The 20,979-nt window shown below is 41.4% G+C and overlaps 1 protein-coding gene across 3 annotated transcripts in view; it reads left to right on the top strand.

The window, feature by feature from the left end:
• Positions 1-20,979, top strand: part of NOL4 (nucleolar protein 4) — a 187,822-nt gene that overhangs the window by 1,046 nt on the left and 165,797 nt on the right. The gene's annotated exons all lie outside the window — the stretch shown is intronic.

The following is a 20,979-nucleotide window of genomic DNA, read 5'->3' as shown; positions in this document are numbered from 1 at the left end:
ATCCTTTTTTTCCCCCCCTTATTGTTATCCCGCAGCCCTGGCGCCGCCGCCGAGCGGCCACGAATGTGCCCGGCTGGGCTGTGAAGCGCCGGCTGCGCTAGTAAGGGGCGGCGGGAGGGAGAGGATGCTCAACAAAGGGAGGACGGGGTTCCGCATGACCGGGGGAAGGGTGCATTTTGTGACACTTTGCGGGGTCCCAGGAGCCCCTCAGCACTCCGTTCGATGCTCTAGGGTAGCGTGGCATCCCCGGCAGGCGCTGGCGTTACGGGCTCGGCGCAGGTCTGACAGCGGGAGAGCTATTATGCTTGGTGGTGGCAGGAGCGACAGATTTTCCTATTTAAGAAGATGGGGACTGTTGGTTGCAAGTAGGTTTTGCCTATTGAACTCTCTTAATGTATCATTATTCTTACTTCTTATGCGCTGGGTCACGCAAGCTAAGCTTCTTTTGTCTGTGCGTGGGGCGGGTGTGGAGGGGGAGCCGAGAAAGGAAACCCGGCAATTAAAAATATTCCTGCCTGGGCATTTGGCTTGGATGAGCAATATTCTCTTTTTTTTTTTTTTTTTTTTTTCCTGGAGTGGCAGCTTATCCAGACCTAACGGGAAGGTTGCTGGGTGGCGCAGCAAAGGGGGCTTCTTGGAAAGTATTCTGGGTTGGGTTGTGACGTAGGCTGCCGGGGAAATCTGCCTCTCTTTGCCTTGCTGAAGTCATAAACCTGGGCATTCCCAGGGGCTGGCTTGTATTTGCCCCCTTGTCATCAGTGCCGTCATGGCTGTGAGGAGGCAGAAGTGGGAAATTAATTTTAAGGAGATCTTCAATATGAAGATTTAAAGTAAAAGAGAAGCTCTGGACAATTTTTTCTTTCTCAATGTTTTTTTATTCACTGAAGTGTTTCAGGTCTGTCTATAGATTCAGATGATTTGGCAGATCTCTGTTTTAGTGTTACAAGATTGATTGCTCATCTCTGAGCCCAGACAGTACCATAGATACAATTTATAACAAAAAGGTTGCCTAAAGCAGAAATCTCCAATTAACTAGTATTTTTAAATATCTCTTCTGCTCACTGAAATAATTATTTTGAAGGGCCAGTGGGCAAGATTGTTTATTCCCAAGACTATTTTTTTCACTACGAGTTCAAAACTGTAAGCAAATTCGGTATTTTAAAAATGGCATTGACTACCGAACTAAATAAAGAGGATAACCTTAATTTTACACAATGGAATTTAAAAATTAAGTGCTTTTCTGGTCCTCTGAAACACAAGACTCAGTGATGATAAGCTTGTTTATTTTCTCTCACCTTTGCTAGGCCATGAAAGCCACCTTCCATCCTGTTTTCTATTTTAAGAACACAGAATCAATTTTTATTTTTATTTTTTCCCCACAAGGGATTTTAGTGAGAGGTTGAGCATCTTGCAGGTCTCACCTTATGTACATTTGTGGGAATCCCACCCTTAGCTGTGAATGTCTCTGTATGGCCCTATACATGTATTTATATTCATATAGGAGTAACTCTCTTCATATAGTTTAGCAACCAAGCAGGAATTCTAATACAATTAGGACTGGTAATGAAATCAAGAAAGGAAAAGTTAGCATGACCTATCTGTAAGCAATTCCTGCATATCTGTATATAACCTGAGCAATGACATATAAACCTTTTCAGAATACATATGTACAATTTCCTCCTGCTGACCATCAGAAATTTGTTGTCCAACATAAATGGGAAAAGGGGATGCTCTGCAACATTCAGCTCTGAAAAACAAATGCCAGCCCCTCCTAAACCCATGAATCTGGTGTCACTATCCCACCACAAAAGGCAGAGGAGTATTTGAGCAGACCCACAGGGTGGCAGTGGTTTGTATGAGCTGCTGCCAGGGCTGGGGCAGTGCCTGCCAGGCACTGAAGGCTCAGAAAGAACATGTTTGACAGAACAGGGATGCAGCCCCTGGCACAGAGAAAGTCAGTGGCAAAGCTCCTATTGGCTTCAAGAGTTCTAGAATTTCACCCAGATGGGAATGATAAGTTACAGGGGGGAAAAATTGGATTTTCATCAGACAGTAATTGTTGGTGAGCCTTAAAAGCCCATTCTCTCATTTCTTTAACTCTTAATTATTATTTAAGAGTTTTTAAATTTGTGATCATCATTGTTTTCTCCTCCCCTCTCTCATGGTTATCCCATACATTTGGGCCTGTCCAGTCCTCAGAGGTAGCCCCAAAAGGTAGCAGAGCTCCAAACTGTGAATTTCTCCTTCATCCTCTCCCTCTTTTTGTCCATCACTTGATCTCACCATAGGTAAAATTAGTTTCAATTTAAAATTAATCACTGCATGAGCACTCCCTGTTCAATAACAGGACGGGTGAAATTACAAGTTGGACTCTACAGTTACAAGCTGGTCAAAAATAAGCAAATATTCAAATACTTTGTTAGGAATTACTCTCTCCTTGAAGCTTTAAGATTTGCTGCTCAGCTTTGCTGTCAGCCAGAGAGATTTGCTCCTGATGGTGCTGTAATCCACTGCTGCTGGTAATTAGACATCATTACTGCTGCGTTAAAGGGAAAGAGAGAAGGAGAGAGGACAGGCTGGGGCTAATTAACTACTTGATTCTAATGAAAGAAAGAGAGCCTGATAGCAACTGGGAGGTTGCACCGGAACAGCCTAGATGTACAACACAGACTTAATTGAAGCAGGGTGTCTTGCAGCCTCACAGTAGCTCAGCCTTGATCTACTTTCATATTCTGTGGGCAGTAGTGCACGAGGTATTATTCTGCTTTTCCCTTGCCTGGTTGATAAGTAGCTCAAAATCACAGGCCTGCCTTCAGTATCAAGTTTAAGCATGCCAGCAAGGAGAATGCATAGATGATTATGTGCTGGCTTAATCTATTTTACGGGTATGGTCTCCTCAAGAGCAACAGGAACAAATCAATTTCTGAATGTTCACATCCCTCTGTGGCCTAGGAGATGCACTTTTGGTCACCAGGCAACAACATTCCCTGCAAAACAGCCATTTTAGGTCCAGAGTGGGACAGCACACAGTAAGGTATTTCTGTATGCTTAAGGTATTCCTATATGCAACCTAGTGAGTATTTTACTTCTGCAACTTTTCAGATTGTTTCTGTCACCACTGTAGGTTTTCTTGCATCAAGCCCAAGCTGCACTTTGTGAAAGCAGCAAAATGATGTCTAGCCTAGACACGCTGTATAAATAAAACAGGTTAGGCCAACAAATATGCCAAATGGTTGTGACTGTTGACTTTCAATAGTTGGTACTCACCAACAATGAGGAGGTATGGAACTAGTATCTCTAGTAAGATATCCTTTCTAACCGTATACAGGATATTTATGGTGTATTTTTAAAATTTATTTTCTGCATACTTTCTTTAGCTGGAGCTATTTATTGATTGGCAACTTGAAAACAAATTTCTCCTCACCACTCTTCTTTCTCTGGCTTGATGTTGGGTGTGGGCACAAATATGGATCCTAAAAATTAGTCTTGATTTAAAAAGAAGTTATAAAATAATGGCCCAAGCTGTATCAGTGGACTTTAATCAGAATTTTCCGTTGAAAAAGAAGGGCCAAGATGACTGCAGGATAGCTTTTAAATATAGAATTTACACAGTATTAGCAAACTAATAGAATTTAACCTCAAAGGCCAAGTTCAGATTACTTTTATGTCATTACTAATTTGAAATTACTCCATTGACTTTAGTGATATCACAGACCTAATGTATGAATTTTCCTGTGGTTTCTTCTATATTTTCCAAATATAAGCAGAGAATGAACTTTCATTCTGAAACCGAATTTTGTTTAGCTTAAATCTTTACATCTTCCAGGAGGATCTGGTACCTCATGGGTTGCTGCTAGCAGACCAGCAAGGCTTTGTGCAGGTGCAGGGCTGTACTACTGAACCCAATTACAGGATTTAAGGCTTAAAATTATAGACCAGTCAGCTCTAAGGAACAGGCTATGTCCCAACCCACCTCTTGTTCTGTTGGACATGAATAATAGTAGATAGATACAGTTTATATTGCTTTTCTTTTTAGATAAATTATTTTGTTTATGAACAATAGAAAAAAACAGATCACAACATAAATAGCTTATAGGTCAAAATTGATTGCTTTAAACTATCTTACATTTAAAATTGTTCATTATTTTAGGGCATCTTGTAACAATTTGAAAATAAGCTTTTTTTTTTTTTTTTGCATTTCTCCCCATTTTTGTACCCATCCATAGAAAAAAAAAATATAAAAGTGTTTGTCAAATGTACATTGGTAGCTCTGTAGCCCAGTGAACTGCCAGCACATAATGGCAGTAAGCACTGCAGAAAGGTGATGCTGAGGGTGAGCTATAATTTATCCCAAGGTACAATGCTGCAGGAATTTTATAGTCCCATTAAGTGCACCTTCCAGGCTCAGGAGTGGTATTCAAACCCTGCCATATCCACCCTGCTCTAGCTGCCAACCACATTTTCCTTAACCCCTGTTGAGGTCTGCAGAGCTCTGTCTCCTCCCTTTCCCCGCAGCCTCTGCCCTGCTGTTTGCAGACCTCCCGATGGAGCCGGTGAGGAGGGATGCTGGTGAATCAGAGAGGGAGTGCTGGAAAATGGTCACAGCAGATGGAACAAAACTGGTTTAGTTGGCAACTCTTAATGCAGGCATTCAGGGGAGTGTTCATGAATCAAGAGAATAACTCTGTCCTGGAATTAAAAAATGTTAAAGCGCCCATATGTAGGATGCCATCTCCACATGCGTGTGTGAGAGAGGCAAATGGACAGGAGGAGCTGAGATTTCTTAGTAACAATGTTGAGTTGGAATTTTCAAAGAAAAATGAACCAAGGAGAGCAGATTTTTAAAAATGAAGCGTTTTAAGGTTAGAAAATGTTGACTTGACTTTAGAAACATGAAATAGGGTGTAGCAGTGTGCAAACAAAACCTAGCACTGATGTATCTGTCCCATAAATACACATGTAATGAGAGACAGGATGAAAAATTCAGTGCTATTACCTGGGCAAAGGCCAGACTTGCAGCTCAAAAGCCCAAATCTTTCCAGTAATCAGAAATAAAACCTCACAGTTTGATTTTCATGCTTCTGTGAACCTTTGCTCAGAAGCCAGAGGTGATAGTGAACTTGTTTCTTCATTCTTACCCTGAGTCTCTTGTCAGTGAAGCTGCACTGGATTTCGTCATGATGCAGGGGCTGCTGCTCAGATGCTCCAGCCCTGATTTTCTTTGGATGTACTGCATGCTGTTTCTGGCTACATAGCTATGTGATCAGTGGGAAATAAGCTGGAAGGTTAGGGCTAAAATGAGCTGTTAGGCATCAGTACAGCCTGATAGGACTTTTTCTGATCTTTTTATGGAGAAACTTTCTTTCCCTGTCCTCTGGGGTGATCACCATTGCTGTTGTTCAACTCTAGACTGAAAAGAGACAGGATCTGGGGAGACTACACAGAGACACTGCAGGTAGAAAGGGCTTCCCATGAACACAGGCCCCTGGGAGAAGAAGGCTAGTGCCAGTGCTGGATGAATGTGGGAGTTAATGATTCAAATTTCACTTTACACTACAAAAATAAATTAAAATTGGCTGACACTGAACTGTGAGTTTGTCTGCTGTTGAAAGGAGACAACTAGCAGCTGTTAGGTTTGGTCTGAAGGAAGCTATTTGGGTCCCAATCTTCCCCAGTTATGCAGGATACACCTGTTGAGAGTTTGCTGGTAAAAGAGGAACAAAATAAGCAGAGCATATAAATGAGGTAGATGTGGAGAAAGATCATGAGACAGCATGGCAGGAAACACATTCTCCAGGAGGGAGGATCATAGCAGATTCTGCAGCCTCCCATGCATCGCAGAGCAGCACAGGCATCTTGTGTTCCTTGATGAGTAGGTTGACTGGTCAACACAGTTGCCCAAATTAGTAGAGCTTCACAGGATGTAAAAGATGTTTTTGTCTTGTCTATGTTGTTTTAAACCTGCCAGAAGTCTCTCTTTAGAAAAGTCAGGCAGTGGTGGTTGGTGCAATAAGAGTCGTTGCCATTGTCCCGCAAGAGCGCTGAAAGTGATCCCGCAGCTTGCTTAAATTACCCTTTTGTTCTCTTTAAATAGATGAATCTCAAAACTTTACAATTCTACTAGCAAGGTATTTTTTAATGGTTTATGAACATACAATATCCAGGCATTGTCAATATAGAGGAAAGAAATGCCACAAGTTATGGCATTGAGCATTTTTTCCGATGCACATGGATTTTCTTAGTGATGATCAACTTTGTCACAGACAGTTGTACAGGCTTCTAACTGCTTATTCAATAACTCTGCAAGCTGCAAAACTTGACAGTTACTGTGTGCATCTGCTGGGATTACAGCCTAGTTGTTGAAATTCAAATGGGGTGTTTGAAACATTTCCTTGTATATGTGGATACTCCTCAACTTAAGGGGCTATCTGTAGTGAACAGTTTACTTAATAAAACTGATCTATGTCAGACTTAACCTCAAGTAGAGACTTTTTTTCAGAAACAAATATTCTGTATAGACTTGGAAGGGCAACATTTATCAAATGACCTACTTCTGCCTAGGATGAAACCCATTCAACCTTTTTTACTTAAGAGCCTGTTATTAAACTCCTTAGGGAAAAGAGAGGTTTTATGTATTTTATTGATAGTAAGGTCTGTGTGTCTGAAGCTTTTGTACATTTGTTACCCCAGAGATTTTAATACCAGACATGGTTGCTACAACATTTTGACTGCACTTAGAGAAAATTTACGTGGTGAGATTACTTGCACTTAAATGACTTATGAATCTAATTCACTGTAAAACTTTTAAGTAATTATGACTTGTGATTGCTCTTTTTGTTGCCTCTGGACTTACATATACCACTACTAATATTGCCAGGTGCAGTTTGTAGAAAACTTCTGTTCAAGGCAGATCCAGAGCTGGAGTAGCTGCCACTAAATCATGACCTATCTGTAGGGTAAAGCAGCACTGTGCTGGTATATAGGAAATCACATTTAGGAATGGACTTTCACTACCCTGAGCTGATAGAAGATGAGTAACAGGTAAATCATTATACAGGTAATTAGATTCAGTAAGAGAAGAACAGCTAAGGTATGGCCAGAGGTTTCAGTTGGAAAGGAAAGATGAGGACTATAAACACATTTCACAAAACTTTATTTTTTTTAGTGTGTATCTTTTCTGATGTGGGTGATAAAGAAATATCTATCCTGGGTTTACATTTTTCAGGTTATAAAATTGAAGAATGTTCAGAAATAGGGAAATAAAAAAGAGGGGGTATTACATTGCAGCGCATCACTGCGACTTGCACAAATTCAAAACCACTAAAGAACTTAAGAATGAAGTACCTAAAATACTACTAAAATATACTATTTGCCACTATATGTGACAATGATGCCACAGTATGGACAAGAATGTACTAGAAAGGGAAAAACTGGATAGTAAAGATAGCTCACAGAAATAAGAGATAGTGGACCATATGTCAACACTAAGAAAAAAAAATCAGTAAGAGTCATTAAAAATTATCTTAAGCGTAAATATGAACTGGAGCTGGTTGGTGGAACTAGTTTGGATTTTGTGGCTGTCTGATACAGACTTTATTAAAGCAGGGTTGTAGCTTTGGCTATGATGACAAATTAAAACTGATGAAGAACTGGGAAACCACAGCAAGTATTTGAGAGCTATGCAATGCACTCCAATGTGTGTATGTAAACACCCCCCACCATATATATATATATATATATATATATATAAATGCAAATTAATTAGGTTAAGTCAAAGAAGAATTGGGAGCTAAAATAGAAATATTGTAACAAAGGGGAAAAAAAGGGAGAAATGATGGCAGGCAGAATTCCCTACAGACCGTTGCCAGATAATTTACATTTTATGCCATCATGATATTAGCTTTTGGAGAGGAAAGGAAGAATTCATGCCTTTCAATCACATCTAAAATATAGGGAATTAGTGTAATATCTCAAGGGAAATATTTAGGAATGGTTTCAAACAAATCAATAAGTGTATCCAAAATGAGCATGGCACATGTAACAAAAATCGGCATTAGAAAAAGTATAGAGAATAACATTGAAAACTTATTATTCTCATACATTAAATGGTATGTCCTTGCCTTTAATGGCATGCTTAGTGTATTTATCTCATCACTAAAAGGTTGCAAGAGATGAAAGGTGCATGGAAGGTAACCAAGCTCATCAAAGAAAAAGGGTACTTACATGAGAAGTAGTTAAAATGGTTATTTCCAAAAAAAATGGTTATATACCAAAAAGATAAACATTAAGAGAAAAAATGTTCAGCAGAAAACAGACATGTAAGAGGTAGAAAGAAAGTGAGAGAAATAGTGCGGTGTAAATACTGGTGAACAGCAGAGAAAATTCAGTCACTACCCTTTTAAATTCTATTTCATGTCCCAAGGCTCTTTTGACAACCATCTCAGAAGATAATTCAAAGCTAGGCCATTTTTATAAACCAAAGTGTTGGGAATGGAAAGTCTGCACTGCTGTCCCTAGAGAAACCCTGACTGATTAATCCAAAATTTCTTCCAAGGATTTTACAGGAGCTCTGTGGCTCTCATAAGGATGTAGCATGCTCTTTATGTCAGTTCAGCTTTGCAGGCTGGAGCAGAAGTGAGGACAAGGTCATGTTCATGCCCTTCCTGCTCTGTGCCACCAGGAGTGAGGGCCTTGGTGTGATGGCATGAACTCTCTGCCTGGCTCCCACCTGGTGTCTTGCAGCATCTCTCCAGGTGTTGTCCCATAGAGCCTCTATCAGGGTGAGACGTGTTCCAGCCCATCCATTCAACACAAGGAAAGACTGGTGGGGCATCTTGAAATCCCAGCATCCTCCCACCCCCTTCCACTTTGTATACTGAATTTTAACAATGCTGGTGGTCTCAGCCTTCATGCTCTTGTTTCTTGAATAGCTTAATTAGTTTTAGGTGTGTCTTAGGTTGGCTGATGCTATAGCAGTGGAAAATAAATCGGTCATTATTGCATAAGGCACAGTATTTTGGTTAGGAATTTGTTTATTTACCAATTACTGAGCTTTGAAACATCTTTTGCAGACTCCCTTGCAGTCTGGTACTAGATGGTTTGTTGCTCACTTGGGCTGTAGCAATTTCTGTGCTGGTGCTGGTGATATCACTAGTCTGGAGGAAGGGGGGGGACAATCAAGTTTCTGAGGTCCAGCACTATGTGAACCAGTGCATGAGATTGTTGTGGTTTACACAGAAGGTTTGCAATGAGCTAGCCCTGGTTTACAGTTTACTGCAGTTGTGGTGAGAAGGAATGTGCTGCTTTCACCTCTGTATTTTTGTCTACCTGTGTCAGCTTTTTGAATGTGTGTATTTGTCAAGACTATTACCAAACCCTTACTGTGGTGGGAAGAAAAGAAAAAAGAGCAGAATTGTTAGAGAATTAATGACAAATATGAGAGGAATTAGCTCATTCAAATGATGACAATTCCTGAAAGCCTTTGCTTTTTGACCAATGGGACTAGGAAGTATGGCATATATATAATTAGATGACTTGTCCCATTGCATTTCTCAAGAAATGGCAGTGAAAAGAAAAAAGAATGTAGCTCCTTCCTTCCTCCTTTAATCTAGACATATTCATAGCTTTTTTTATGACATCTTTTGATAACCTTTATCTTTTTATACTATGAGAGTTCAGCAAAGCCCCCTGGTTATGGTTGCTGTAATACTGAAGTATTTAATTTTTACTGAGCAAACAGTCATCATTCTTTTAATGAGTGCTATATTTGAATGCCAGCCATCCATCTACAAACTGTAGTTCAGGCAGATCTCATCTACTTATCCCTTTTTGTCTCAATTTGGGCTTATCCAACAAGGAAATTGGATAGTAAATTCTGTATGAATGCAGCAGCAAAAAACAGAATTCTCAAAAGGACGTTTATTGTAAACTTCTTGCACAATGACCCTGTGTTTTTTTTTTTGAAAACTTACACAAATCCTCTGCCACATGTTACTAATGTAGAAGGCCTCATTATCATTGTTTTGGTGTAACTGAGAGTTGAACTGGGCATATAGGGAGCTTTCAAATAGTTAAATTTGCATCTAAGCAAATATAAAGCAATATAAAATAAAGCTAGCTTTGGAAGTGAATAAAGCTAGTTAAAATCAGACTAATTTCTTTGTTTTAAATTGCCCCTCTATATAGAAAATTTCAGTATTGTTCTCTTCATCCCAATTTTGGCAAGATACATCAGACTTCAAGGAAACTGTGGAACTGAAAATACTGTTTAACCTCTGTTCCTAATTGAATCTTCCATTTTGAACTGGAAGCAAGAGGACTGTTTTCAAAAGCTGAGTAGGAAAAAGCATTCCTAAATAGGAGAAAGCAGGTCAAATTTTATTAATGAGTAGAACATTTCAATTAATAGAATTGTAATGAACTATTTATTTTTTCTGCTTCTTATCATTGAACTTTAATGAATTTATAGGTAATTACAAGATTTCTTTTTTAATAAATTTAATTTTAATGGATGTAAAGTCAGGAAAATTTTCACATATACAGACTTCAAAACATTCAAGAAATTTGCATTATCATTCTTGCTGTAATTTAAAAGCAGGCAAATAAGTAAAGTACAATATAGATGATTAAGTGATAATATTTTAAAGTAAACCAATAGACCTACAATAAAGCTGAAAAACTGTATCTGAAGGAAGCTGGAAGGAGTTAAGCCCGTGACATTTGTGAGGTTTGAAGGACCCATCCTGTCATCCTAAATCATGCTGGGTGAAATCCCCTCCTGGGACAGGAACAGCAGAAGGTCTGTGAACAATTCTTACAAATTTTCTGGAACAAAGGTTGTGCCCCTGTTTTGAAGACATAATGCAGCCCTGACTGATGCTTGGGCTTTGCAATGGTCAGTGCCCGAGGGAGGAGTCCACCCAAAAACCAATGCCCTGGGCACTCAATGCCCCCATCAGCTGGTGCTGGGTAGCAATGACTGAACTCTCAATAGGATACATTTAGACAATATTTTTTTCTATTTGTGAAGAATAATTTGTATGTCAGCGCTACCTGGTTTTGCCAAGGTAAATTCCAATGTGCTAGAGACCAGGTGCTTAGCAAGCATATAGAGAAGTTTATAAAATGTATAAAAATATCGAGAAAGGTTTAGTAACAGCAAGGCCAAATCCAGCTCTAAAATAACAACAGGGGCACCCTGCTCCCACCTCTTTGGTTATAATCTTCTGCAACATCAGAGTGCACTCAATGCAGTGCACTCTGCAGATAGCTCTCTGTTGTAGAAATCCCCAAGTTCTGATTGTTCAAGGAGGAATAAACCAAACCAGAGAATGAGCTTGATTTCAATCCTTTAAGCCATACATATATTTAAGTCAAATAAACGAGCATCTCTCACCAAGTAAACACACACAACACATATATTCACCCTCAATTACACTGTTGAGGTTGTTTGTTTACTATTTTTAAAATAATCTCCCTTTTCTATGGATATTGCATTAGGACATCTGCTATGACGAGAATTCAGATCTCCTTCTCTTTTTTCTGTCTCTTTGAACTATATTTGCATTAGAGCAATCCTGCTTCTAATAAGAGTGGAAGGAAAGTGAGATGAGAGAGCAAATGGAGTGAAGTGTTAAAGCCAATCAAGTAAAAACAAACTTTGGCTTAATAGCTTCCTATGAGCTGATCCTTAAAGCAAGAAAGTCAGCCTTGGAAGAGATGAAGGCTGAGGAAAATAAAATAAACCTAGAGAACACATATTACACATTTCACAGTAATAATAATAATAATAATAATAATAATAATAATAATAACGCTAATGAAATAAAGCAGGCAAAAGAAGACAGATGCTTTCTGTTCACTGGCTAATAAAACTACTTCTGATCTTCAAAAGTAGTATTTAAGCAGCTAGGCATACCTGTCAGCTACCTAAAAGCAGAGAACAACCTTAAGATATTAACTGCATAACAAAACTGCCTGGGAAATGTGTGGAAGATGAAACAATTTTTGGGGGGGCAGGGGGGGAGGCATAGGGGGAAGCATTTTCTCAAGGAAATTTGATATCAGCAGACTTTTGGTTAAATGTCTATTCCCAACCATTTATCCATTTATTACAAATTGGAGTCTATTAGTCAACAGTTATTTCAATGAGTATCACAGCATGATGTAGCAAAAAGTAGCTAAGCAGAATGTTGCTAGACACTAAAAAGCTTTTAGTTACACAAATAGGCAAACACTTAATATAGGTACTAGATACACCTAGCACTTTGAATTTGGACATGTTTACCATTGTGTCATAGCCCCAATATCTATCTGATGCCCACAGTGTGTTTTCCTCAATCCTTGTCATTTGTCTTTACTGCTGCAGTTTATTATTTACTAATTGGCAGAGAACATTTTTTCCCCCTATGCTGCCTTTATTTCCAGACCTCGAGGCCTGCTGTTTCTCATTTTGAATTCCAATCCAATGGCAGGTGCCAAGATTCAGATGTATGTTATCTATGGGCAGGAGGATCAGCCTATTTTTGTGGCATCAGTCGAACTGAACCACTCCCTGTGCTGGCTGCATTTTAATATTTTTAATCTTGCTTTGGAAGGCATGCTATTTTGGTGAGAAACCAAATGCATTCAAAGCTGCACACAACAGGAGATCTACAAATGGGTTTCTAAATCTAGGCTTCTGTAAAATTAAAAAGCCAAACCAAAACAAAAAAACACTTTAACACACATAACTGGAGAATCTATTAGGTCCAGTCCACCCGCAACCATCTGGAACACTAAGTTATCTGACAGATTTATTCAAACAAAACTTTGGACAAAACATGAGCAGAAATGAGGTGAAGAAGTTGAGCTGAAATAATTTTTACATAAATCTTTTAAAATGTCCAAGGCCAAGAAGGCCAATTTTAAGCATTGCTGAATGATATTACCATAATAATGTGAAATAGACCATTTTAAAGGCAAAAAGCTGTTCCCACTCAAGTCAATCACAAAATCTCACTGACTACAATAGTAGTGGGATTGGTCTGCTAAGTAGCAAACCATGCTTTAAAAAAATCAATACTTCAATTTTACAAGGTAATATGGATAACAGCATAGTTGCCTATTATCAGACCCCATAGTCTGTGGATTTTATCTCTCTAATAATGGCAAGGTTTAGCACCTATCTTATGAATCATTGAGAGGAAAGACATAAGCCATTTCAAAGCATTTCCCTGCCCCGGCCGAGAAAGCTCTCCAGAGGCAGGACGCGCTGCACTGAGCGTGCCTCCATCAGCGCCGTGCAGCAAGGATTACTCTGAAATGAATGGCTGCCTCGCTCGGAAAGAAAAAATAGCATTAATCGCTGTGGATCTCGGGCTAGCGTTTGATGCCCAGGGCTTCCATCCCAGCCCTTCCTACGTGCCAACCATAGACAGAGATGCCCCGAAATGGGTCAGGTTTTCCTCTCAAACCCCACCGATAAAAAAAACCCCAAGGAAACAACAGGAGACCTTTTTATTTCGTATTTTCCTTTTCACGTTTCAAGTATTGCTGATCCAAAATAGAGCTCTATCCCATACATTCATCTTTACGCCGAGGCTATACATAGATGTTAGCAGATCTAGAGACAGTCTTTGGGGAAGGGACTTGGTTTTTCCCTCTCCGGCCGCCCCAGGGCAGCCAGCCCGCTGTGTGTTTGTTCCCCGGAGTCCCCACCGGGGGTTGCCAGGGTCCCTCGGCCGCACGCCCCCGGCAGCGGGCAGCGGGGTGTCCCCCCGCGCCCCGGGAGCGGCGGAGGCGCGGTGACCGTGACTCCATCGGACATAATGAGCGCGGCGGCTCGGCAGACATGTCCCTCACCCCTCCCCCTGCAGCCATATGGTGCCGTAAACAGCCGTGCGGGGACGGGGTTTTGTTGTTGTTGTGTGCATGTCCCCCGCCCCTTCTCCCCGCGGGTGTCCCCGGGGTGCGGCCGGGGCTCCCCAGCGCCTCTCCCCGGGCGCGCCTCGCCGGGGACGGGACGGGGAACGGGGGCGGCTGCGGAGGGACCATCTGCCGGGCCACCCCTCGGGGACCCCCGTCCCGGGGTCCCCCCGGGGAAGCAGCGCGGCCGCGACGCCAGCTGGGTGCGGGGGCTGCCCCGAGAGGGGGCACAGGCCTCGGCCCTCTCCCAGCCCGGTGCCGGCTCCATTAATTGATTCAGGGCTCGGGCTGGCATTGAGGGCACGGGGGAGGGGGAGCGGGGAGAGGGTGAGGCTGTGCCGCCATCGCCTCCCCCCGCCTGTTCCTATGGAAACAGTGCAATACCTCCGGGACACACACACACACACATACACACAGACACACACACACAGACACACACACACATGCACACACACAGACACAGACACACACACACACACACACACACACACACACACACACACACCCCACACCCGCTCGTCGCTCCCACAGGCAGGCCGGGGGGCCCGGCCGGGCCCGGCCACCGCGCCCTCGGCAGCGCCGTTCCCATGGCGACGGGCTGCGGCAGCACCTGTGCGGCCACGGCCGCCCCTGGGCCCGCTCCCCCCGCGCCTGCCGCATCCCGGGCCGAGAGGCTGTGCCAACCCTCCGGGGAAAGGGCTGCGGGTGGCTGCGGCGAGGGGGGATTTTGTGCCGCCGCGGTGGGCACGGACAGCCCCTGCACAGCCATCAGCCTGCACCCAGTGCGGGCAGGGAATACCGTGTGAGGTACAGTGGAACATCGTCTCCAGTTTATTTTCAGTGCACTGAATGCCCTATGCCTGCCCGGCGTAGTGCTTGCTGCAGGGACAGGGAGCGTTATGCTGGAGATGGATGGGTGATAGAATCATGGAATTAAGGGTTGGATGGAACCTAAAGATCATCCCACACACCCTGCCATGGCCGGGGACACTTCCCACTAGACCAGGTTGCTCAGGGCCTTATCGAGGCTGGCCTTCAAAGCTGCCAGGGTTGGGGCATCCACAAACTCCCTGGGCAACCTGTTCCCTTGTCCCACCACCCTCACAGGAAAGAATTTCTTGCTGACACCTAACCTAAATTTCCCCTCTTTCAATCTGTACCCATTGCTCTTTGTCCTGTCACTACAATTCCTGATGAAGAGTCCCTCTCCAGCTTCCCTATAGGCCCCCTTCAGATACTGTGAGGTCTCCAAGCAGCTTTCCCTTCTCCAGGCTGAGCAGCCCCAAGTTTCTCAGCCTGTCTTTGTAGGGGAGGTGCTCCAGTCCTTTTATCAGCTTCATGGCCCTCCTCTGGACTTGCTGGTGATGCCCTTGTCTGCTGGAGGAGCTGTGTGGGCAGCCATGGATGGGTTTCAGCGCCAGCCAGCCCTGTTCCCTTGTTGCTGTGCATGGGTGCTGGTGTGTGTATGCAGTGATACAGCTGGTGCCTATTGTATTGGGCTGTCCTGCACACCTGCAGTGCACTTGCACCATGGCAATGTAGCCTGTGGTCAGCACAGGCCTTGGGCTTGACTTAAGGAAGCCTTTGACTTTGGAAACAAGCCCCAAATGTAAGAAAATTCACCATGATGCCACACAAGACCCTGCTGTGCAGCGTCACGGCAGCTACAAATACTTGCTGTAAATAGCAATGTGTCATGGTTGGTGTGACTTGAGGGGCAGGGAATGGAAATAAAACCTCGTGCCACTGTCACTGCTGGTGTTCACTGTTGCTTTCAGCTTTTGCCAGAACCCAGCACATGAGACATGTCTTGCTACCAGCCCTGGTGCTTTTTTACCCTGTGCAGGTGGCTGTATGGTGTGTAGCATAGTATATAGTTACAGCTGTTGTTGAAAATAGTGTTGCTACATTTTTGGCCCTCAAGGTATTACACTGGCTATTACAGGCAATAAAAACATTTGCATATGGTTGTGATAAGAAAACATGGACTTGGGCCCCTGATATGCAAATATTATGACATATTTTGAAGCCAGGTCTGTTCTTCTGAGGAAGACCTGTGGGTCCCTTCTGCCATGTAGCTGATGGGACAGCCCAGAAACTGGAGAGAGTGGGTAGATAGGAGGAATGTCTTTAGCCTCAAGTACTAGAAGAGGTTTCTTTTTTAGCCATAACAAGAGAAAAGTGTTTTTTATCAGCTTCACTAAAGGCTGGACTGTGTGGCATAGAATACAGCTGGAGGACTCTTTTTGTCTTTAAGAGAATGCTTCTGGGACCTAAAAAGTTAGTAAGGTATCTGACCAATAGTAATAATCGCTCATGGAAATAAAAATTTAATTATTTTATGAAAAACTAACCACAAAACTGTATCTGTATCCTAAAGATGTCAATGTCAAAAAAGATCAGGAAACTTTCTTTTTCTTTATAGATGTTAAAGTAGCTCAAAAATGGAGTCTTATCAACTGTTACTATTTCATTGTGAGTCCCATGGTGTTTGTAATTTTTTCTTTTAAAATCCCATCTCCAGTCAAATGCTCGTGAAAATTCTACTTTTGTGTCAAAAAACCCCTCATACAAAAATCCTTTAGCAATCCCCTCAGCTGTATAGAAAAGATTGTCTTAGCAACCACTCCCTGTCACTTCTCAAAATCTCTCAAGGACCACGGATATTTCATTATCGGCCTTTTGATTGATGAGTATATAAAGTGTGGGTAGTTAGTGTGGTTCTAGAGACTGTTGATTTATTAATGAATAAACGATCTTGCAGGCTCATGTTTGAGAACTTCCACTTTAAACTCTGCAAATTTCCCAGGTGGACCATGTAGACTTAGCAACCAGGAAATAAAAAAGCAGGGTTTTTTTTTTCCTAAATTGTGAGATTTTTCAGGGCAATTTAGTGATTTTCCATACCCTATTTCATTAATCCAAATATCAGTTAAGTAATTATCCTTAAAACAAAGTGAGAGAATGAAGGATATAATTTGAGCAGAATCCTTTCAACATAATGCCTAGTAAGCTCTTTGAAAAAAATTCAGAAGGTGCTCAAAATAACAAAATCAGACAAATTTAATTATAGAGATAGGAACACTGAATACATCTTACATTTTATAAAACTTGGCCTCAGAGTAGGGGAGCCTAGAAGCTTCCGTTTCAGAAGTTTACAAACCAGATTGTAAAAGCTAATGTGAAAAAGACTATGTGAGAATGGTGCACCACAAAGCAAGATCTGGAGAAGGAGAGCATTCTAGTAAACTTGCTGAAGACCCTGTTTCCCAGGTCCCATCTCACTGGGAGACATTCCTTCTGCTGCAACCCAGCAGCACAGGAGGACCAAATGTGAAAGCAACATCAATGCCATTATTTTTTTGGCCTCTTAATAGTAATAGGTTGACTTCTGTGGGACCAAAAAAGCAAAATAAATTTCTACAGTAACTCAATAATCAATAACTCACAAGGATTAACTCAGAGAATTGATATAGCATCAGTTGAGTTGGTCACAGTCATTACCCCCAGTTTGACCAGCAGGCTGGTCTGCTCTCATGAGACCCCACCTGAAGGGCTGTGTCCAAGACTGCAATCCACAGCACAGAAAAGACATGGATCTGTTGGAGTGGGTCCAGATGAGGGACATGAAGATGATTTGGGGGCTGGAGCACCTTTCCTACAAAGACAGGCTGAGAGAATTGGCACTGTTCAGTCTGTAGAAGACAAAGCTCCAGGGAGAGCTTATTGTAGCCTTTCAGTACTTGAAGGGCACTTACAGGAAAGATGGACAGCGAGTTTCCAGCAGGTCTATTGTGACAGAACAAGGGGCAATCTTTTTAAACTGAAAAAGGGCAGATTTAGATTGGACAGAAGGAAGAGATTTTTTACAATAATGGTGATGAGTCACTGGAACAGGTTGCCCAGAGCAGTGTGAGCGTCCCATTCCCAGAAGTGGTCAGGGCCAGGTTGTATGAGGCTTTGAGAAACTTGATATGGTAGAAGGTATCCCCATCCATGGAAGGGGGATTGGAAACTAGAGTATCTCTAAGGTCCCTTGCAACACAAACCATTCTATAGTTCTATGATTCTGTCTCTGTAACTCATGATGCTCTGTATAACTGAGTTCTGGGAAGAATGAAAGCAAACAATATGGTGCTCAACTGGACACTGTTGTCTTAAGTGATTATTTTTAAAATTTCAATGAATATACAGGCTGAAACATACACTGGATAGAGAAGGAATGAGCAGAAACAAGGAGACAAAAAAAAGCGGGGGGGAGGAAGAAAAGGAGCATCTGAGCAGAAAATCTAGTAGGAAAAAATTAAATGAAGCAATGCTTTTTACATCAACATCCAAAATCTGAGTGAAATACAAAAAGATTTTTTTTGGTATCATCAGAAATCCTAAAATGTATTTGTCCAAAAAAAAAAATTGAGTAAAAAATATTCCTGACCCCTGGAGGAGAGTGTAATGATGGCATTGTGCTGTGAAGTACTCTCAGATGGCAGGTTACTGTTAAAAATGACTGAACAAGACAGAAAAAGGGCAGTAGTAGGGAATAGATGGATGGGATAAAACCCCAGATACAGAATGAAACCCCAACCTAAACTCATTGTATCAGCTGGTGACAGCTACCTCAAGGGTTTGTTCATTTTTCCTAGGCTACATTTAGCAGCTTGCCATGGCAGTAAAATACTGTTGAATCAAATTGAATTTAATTTCATGTATATCCCTACATGAAAACCAAGCACACATATTTACCAGATGTGCAGCTGTGCCTGTTGTCTCCCCAGAAAGCAAATTTCAGGATACATGCAGAATACCCCCAATGAAAAGTTATGCTAGAAATGATTTGATTTGACAGGAAATTACTGTGTCATTTCCTTTTAAAGGCTGTAGCACACAAAATCCAGTACTGTAATAGGCTATTTGCACAGAACAGAACAGGGCTTGCCTGTATGGTCTTTTAAAAATCTTCTTGGTGATCCATGCTGGTTTGGCAGTTGTAGACATACAATTTTAAATTTAGAGTTTGCCTACAACTGGCCTTGTATGTGGTTTGGGTAGCCAATGTGGTTTGTCAATAAAGTAATAACATATTTTTCTTAGAGCAGGCAAGGCTTAAATTATATAGATGAAGTACACACTCAGTCCTGACTCTGTTGGTGCAAGTGCATCAAAGCCTTTTCAGTCGTTTTGGAGTGAGTGACTCCTATAAAGTGCAAGCAAATGAATGGGTGTAATATATTTACAAAGAGAGACACGTGGCACTAGAATTTCTACTACACTAGCAGCCTTGGTTTTACTAAATGTTTCACAAAACATGTGATCTCCTGCAGTGTGTCTTGGGAAATGTAGTCTGGGAAGACTCAAACCTGACATAAAGAAATGGTCAAAGTTTGAGATAAACAAATTGCTTCTTGTAGGTATAGCAGTATATCAGAAGATGCAGTTTAATGTTAAATCAATGCATAAAGGAACAAAATATGCATTTGAAAATTCAGTCCTTGTTAATGTTTTGTTCAGCAGAATAAAAACATTGCTATTCATGTTGTCAGCAAGATGAAATATCCTTGTGAAATAAATTTGAAGCTTTATAACTGTAGCCATCTCTGATGTGTATGTGACACTGTGATCTCTGCATTTGCTGAGGAATGAAAGTGATGATTGTGTGCCCCATGTCCTTTGCAGGCAAAGCATCATTTTGGAGAAAATAGGACAATTTGGAAGATTGAGCTACAGTTTATTAAAATCAATGTTACCCTGAGATTAGCTATGATGGTTAGAGCATGCTGTTAATATTTTCAGGGTTGTGATCCCTGTAGAGGCCATTCACTTTAGAGTTGAACTTGATGATCCTTGTGGGTGCCTTCTAACTCAGAATATTCTGTGATTCTTCAATGGGATTTTAAATTATGCTTTTACTTGTGAAGAAAGAATGTACTGAACCCCTTGCAAGAGAAGCTATTTTTGGTAGGAGATGAAATTGGGCTCCTGGAATTGGGAGATAAGCTGGAAACAAGGCAGTGACATGACAAAGCCTTAGGGAGGTGATCACCTATTTCTCACTGCCACCAAGAGGCCCTTGCTAACTCCTTTTTAGCAGATATGATCTAGTATGACAGAGGAACTTTATTCTCCTGTGAGTCCTAGAGAGGGTTAGTGTCATGCCTGTGCTCCAAGTGAGCATAGCTAAGAAACAGCAGCACAGCAGTCTGCAAAGGTTTTGTGGCAGGCTCTTGGCATAGGCTCAGCCAAAGTTTCTGTATTTACCCCTACTACACTGTAAAATAGTGTCTCAGATGAAACATAGATCAGATGAATGATTTATGACAAGACAAGAAATTACATTGTGAGCAGCAGAAGACAGTCCCTTTTCTGTCAGGGATAGACTAAATGACCATTTGATTTTTCTTTCATCTGTCCCTAATTTTCTATAGTACTTTCCAGCTCAAGAGGTCCCATATGACAAATTCAAGCTAAACTGTCAATTACAACCAGCTCTGGGTTGGTTGGCACATCCATCAGTCAAGTTGTACACATCATGTGAATGTCATGAGAGGAAGAGAACTTCATTGTCAGTACTGAAGGCATCCAAGTGCTGTGTCCCATTAACATAATACAGCCAATATATACAGCGAGTGAGAAAATGCACGGCTCACTTAACACTGGTGCATTACAGTTTTGATACAGTTTGAACACAGTAGTTTAAGATATTGGGAGACAGATCATCAAATTCTTCTGAACTTCATGAATAATGTAATCATCATGCTGTGGTTAAACATAATTTAATTTTAAGCCTGTTTTTCAACTCTTCTTCCTGTTCTTATAAACAACTGAGGAACTTAAACTTTCTTCTTTTTATATAAAGAGAGAAAGTTTAAGTAAGGATGCATGCTCACAGAGAATTGTTAATAGAGTGTTTGGTTCATGTTTTGAGCACAGAATTGTACTATTAATTACAAAGCTTTGCATAGTTTGCATATTACCCATTGTAGGTATGACAAAATAAGCGTGAATTTTATTAGACAGAGCAGACTGTTTCATCTACATATTTTATTTTCTTTCATCAACTGTACTATATGTATACTA

The sequence above is a fragment of the Molothrus ater genome, chromosome 1 (genome assembly GCF_012460135.2).
Source record: "Molothrus ater isolate BHLD 08-10-18 breed brown headed cowbird chromosome 1, BPBGC_Mater_1.1, whole genome shotgun sequence".
Lineage (NCBI taxonomy): Eukaryota > Metazoa > Chordata > Aves > Passeriformes > Icteridae > Molothrus > Molothrus ater.
The sequence above is the reverse complement of the archived record's forward strand: the minus strand, read 5'-3'. Positions and strand labels throughout refer to the sequence as shown.